At 44.0% G+C, this 4,718-nt stretch overlaps 1 long non-coding RNA gene and 1 pseudogene across 1 annotated transcript in view; one reads left to right on the plus strand and one right to left on the minus strand.

Moving 5' to 3' along the window:
- Positions 1-1,203, minus strand: part of LOC107554875 (uncharacterized) — a 4,172-nt gene extending 2,969 nt beyond the window's left edge. The window contains exon 1 of the long non-coding RNA XR_001605113.1: positions 1,136-1,203. This is a non-coding gene — a long non-coding RNA (uncharacterized lncRNA). The remainder of the gene's footprint in view (positions 1-1,135) is intronic.
- Positions 1,204-2,379: 1,176 nt separating this feature from the next.
- LOC107554854 (uncharacterized) lies at positions 2,380-4,379 on the plus strand (annotated as a pseudogene).
- Positions 4,380-4,718: the final 339 nt, after the last annotated feature.

Here is a 4,718-nt window from a genome sequence, read left to right on the forward strand (position 1 = left end):
TGAAAAGCTACCTACAGATTACTTAAGTTACTAAATTTAGGCCTAAATGAAATTTTAGACCACTGTACTTTACCTTTAATTATGGACACTTTTACTGCATATGAAACTTCCTTGGTCAGTGCCTTTTGAAGAAAACATGAACCAGAAATCAAATTCAAATGCTTTTACTTTCCTGAACTGGGCGGTTGTTATTTGCTGCATTCAAGTACACAACTTGCAAAAACAAAGGAAAAAAGAAGAACAAAAAGAACATAAATAAATACATTGGAAGTGAATGTATTACAAGCTTCTTTTCCATAAACAGGAATTAATTTTCATACATCATCGTGAATGGACTGATTTTGATAGCAGATGACTAGTAACACTGTAAATCAAATGCATACATGGTGAAACCTGTGTTTTATAGGAACACAGACTAAACAAACCTTCAAATATTATGATGTTGTATCTATTTACAAGATTAAAGATAAAACATTTTGAAAACTTTACTGTCATTCCTATAGCTTTATATATAGCCTATGTATGCATGTGTGTGTGTGTGTGTGCGTGCATCATTACAGTCTTTAAAAAGGGTTCATATGTGTATCTCTTATCATCACAAGACTGCAATCACTAGTAAACAGAAGACTTCCTATTAATAAAGTATCTGAAAAAGATCTACTCTATGAACAATGCATTAAATTACATTAAATAAAGACAAAATAAATAAATAAAACAAGCAATTGAAACGATAACTCGCATGTATCTGGTCCACTGATGCCATGTCTTAAGTCAAGAGAATTATAAATCATCTTATAACAGGCGTCCAAAACTGACTTCCGGAAAAGAGGAATAACCAATGACATTTGAGGTTACAATTAAAACAGCAAGCCCCGCCCCACGACTGACAAAAATAAAAGTGTTCGCGCGAGCAGGTGAGGGAAGATCGAGCGCGAGGATGTGGGGAATGATCATGCACGCGCGAGGGCTTGTATTGCGCGCAGAGGATGTCACGCGCGCAAGGGTTTGAAATGAGCCAGGGCTCCCATTTCCTCGGGTGTAAATCTGTTTTCCTCTCGCGGAATTGATTTACCCCGCGCGCCAGCATCAGTGGTGCACTCTGTTGTTAATGGCATAGAACTGCCGCCATAATAACCACCTTTTCCCGTTGTCTCTCATAGGGCACTCTTTACACACGGATGCACAAGTTTCCATTATCCTTTGTGCACGGACTTTTGCGCATGATATGTTAAACCTGCCCACTAAAACAGCATATTATTCTGTTCAGAAGTTCATTGGCTATCAGAAACGACAGTCATTTGCAAACTGTGATGCAATTGGATCAGTCTACTGTCGATCAAAGAGAGGCTGCCTTATCCTTCAATCCTAGATGCTAGTTGGCTATCGCTGCCTGTAAACACCTCATAGATTCAGTTATTGGCTCAAATAAGGTGTCAATCAAAAGGGCAGAGTTCAGCTGCCATTTTAACTTCAATGGTCCGGTTTTGTTTACATGCAAACACGAGCTGTACTGCAGAATGCACCGAAGCTTTGAGGGCTCCGTCGGCTAATATGAAATGATACTACTACATTCCGTGGATGTTTATCAACATATAAATGTGTTATGGACTAAATATTTCACTGAATTGGATCGTCTGGACCCTTTACAGTGTAACTACACAATTTTTGTTGGAATGTAATGAACTAGTGGACTAACAAGAGGCTTCATAGGTGAGTTTCTTCAGTTTTGTTATTGTTTATTGGTTATATGGTTGTTGTTGGTCTGACAAAGACACTGATTGTACGTGCTGTGTTGATTGTATCTTCAAATGCATGAATGTTTGCGTCATTCGAATCACAAGAATCTCAGCTTTCCAAAGATATATGATACGTTTACCTTTTTTTGTGTGTGTGTTTCACAAAGTTAACCCTCGACGTATGTAGTGTACCGTGTGTGGAACACTGGATGGCTAACAGGTTAAGAAATCCTCATTCCCAAACACCGGTTTAGAAGCATCCTTCTAAATCAAACTTAACCAAAAGGGAAAAGAGAAGAGAATTTAATTATACTCATTCTGCTACCAGAAAAGGGTATTTTGTTGTTTTATCTTTCACTTTCATCTTACCATTAACTTTCTTTCTTTACAAATAAAAAACCTTTCTCTTACAGGAAAATTGGAAGCAGCCAATTACTATTGTTCCTTGCTTTGTTTGTTATTTTTCTTTTCTCCCTCAGTTCTCTAGCTGTGCTACCTGTGTGCACTTACTAATTTTCCCACAGAGACTACAAATTAGAAGCACACACACCAGAGGATCACAGTCGCCGAGAACTACACTCACCTGTCCATTACACACTCACTGCCAAACCACACGTGACATTGCACACGTACACACCTGTTTTTGCCTTGTTTGTTTGTTTTGTTTTCATGGTCTGTGTCAGTCTAGGTTCTAGATCTCCCTCACCGCGCCAAAACATGTCTCACACAACAGACTCTGTTGGCCACTGGGAAAACCTCGAGACCTGGCTAAGTGTTGCAACAGACAGCCTCCTACCTAAGGCTGCTGAAACACTGAGGCATCAGACACAGGACCAACTGGATGACAACATAGCAAACCTCATGAGACAACACCCAAGTCAGAGCTACAGTCACAAAGAATGAGCAAAGATCACTGGCTCCTTAAGCCACACACTCATCGCCACCCTCAAGTTGAGCAACAGGCACATCTCCAGCAGGAGCTAGCACGCGCACAACGACGCGTCGAGCAGCTAGAACTGGAGGCTCAGGAACGACAGGAAGGGCCTGATGAAGTGGAACAAGGCGCAGAGGAGGAGATCACTAGGCTAAAAGAGACCCTAGCATCTACGACCCAAGAAATGGAACAAGGCGAGGCTGACTACGCTGATCTCTCCAACAAGCTACAATATGCAGAACAGCTCCTGGAAAAGGCAACGGCCGACTTCAGAGACAAGAACGGCCAAATTAAAGCCCTTGAAACTCACCTGGATGAGTCAAGAAATGAGATCAGTCGCCTAACACAACAGCTGGACCACATCAAAGAGAAGTCCGACAGCATCAGAGAGGAAGTCAGACATGCCTACGAGCTGTGCCCTGAGCCTACAAGGACAACCTCTGCCAAGCAGGATGGGTCACCTGTTCCTGGACTGACGCGTGAGCAAAAGGGAGAGGGGGCAGTGCTGAAACATTCACCGGCTCCCTCTGAAGAACGTTACCTCACGACAAAGCTAAAAGAACTTGCTCCAGCCAGCCACAGGGCATTGCATGGCTTGGACCTCAAAGACCTCGACAAGCTCGCCAGAAACATTGGCAAATTCACCCCAAGTGTGCCAGGTAGCCAGGATGTCCAAGCTTATCTGCAAGACGTCGATTTCCATCTGGAAATGAGACCCAATGTCACTGACAAAGATAGACTCTATTTGCTCCGAACAACGGCCAGCCCTGAAGTGTGCAGTTTCCTGGACCGGCAGCCTGCTCACACAAAGACTGATTACCATCTGCTCCGAGAAGCCCTCATTAAAGAAATCGCCGACCCTGAGTCAGAACAAGGACTAGTGGCTGCCCTGGAGACGAAACAAGGTCGTCATGAATCTCCCCAAGCCTACTACAGCCGACTCAGATGAGCATACTTCGGAACTCGCAATGAACCGAACATGGAAGACGATCTGAACTTCAAAACTCTCTTCCTGAGAAACCTCCATCCTGGAGTAAGCCACCATCTTGGAGTTCTCGCATGTCCACAAACAATGAATGCTCAACAGTTGCGAGACTTGGCACAGAAAGCCTATGGCAAACAAAAGATGGCCTCAGAAAAGGGCACCAAAACCCCAACAGTTCTTGACTTCAACACTCAAAGTCAAGGTCTGGCTCTAGAGGGTGCCCAACATCAAGACCATGCCAAGCCGCCACACAAAGAGTGGAACACACCCTCATCCAACAGAGAACGAGACTCCCATGCTGGTACCCGACCTAAACAGAGGAACAACCGCTGGGATGGACCCCGTGGATGACAACACTCACCTAGACGTCACTGGGAAAAATCTTGTGACCAATCCAGACCTCATGAGAATCAATGGGATAGATCATGGAATCAGCCAAACTCATTTGGAAACTCAAGAGGAAAAGGCTCGTGAGGAAACCAACGGAACCTCCAAGGGAAAACGACAAACACACCCGGGAGCAACCAGTCCAAGGAATCAACAAAGGAACTCGCAAAGATTCCAAGCTGACCAAACTGAAGCTCAAACTGAATCCACACAAGAACAAAAGACACTACCGTGTTTCGACTCACAAGAGCTGATGAAAATGATGATGAAAGAGTTCTTCCACCGAAAGGAGGAGGATCGGAAGTGGAAAAAGAAAGAGAAACCAGAGTCAGCCTGACTAGCACCCAGAAGAGAACAGCACTCCTTCACCTCACTCTCAGACAACCATAACCTCCATAACTTCAGACGGACAAGAAATCCTACCTGAACAACCCGCAAAACAGTCAGAAACTGACCGAACACCTAATGCGTTAGATCACAGCAGCGTCCAATACACACCTGCTGACGAAACCACTCAAGTTCCTGAAAGTGCTGTCTTGGTCATCTGCCACTCCTCCGACGAACACCAGATCAGTCCTGACATCCTACCTGTCTCATCCCAAACTCCAGTCCCTCAACTTCTGGGCGACCTCATTGAGAAAGGTATAGCAAGAAAGTTTTACCTCTCCATCATCAT

Source organism: Sinocyclocheilus grahami, unplaced genomic scaffold (genome assembly GCF_001515645.1).
Source record: "Sinocyclocheilus grahami isolate Dianchi unplaced genomic scaffold, SAMN03320097.WGS_v1.1 scaffold517.1, whole genome shotgun sequence".
Classification (NCBI taxonomy): domain Eukaryota; kingdom Metazoa; phylum Chordata; class Actinopteri; order Cypriniformes; family Cyprinidae; genus Sinocyclocheilus; species Sinocyclocheilus grahami.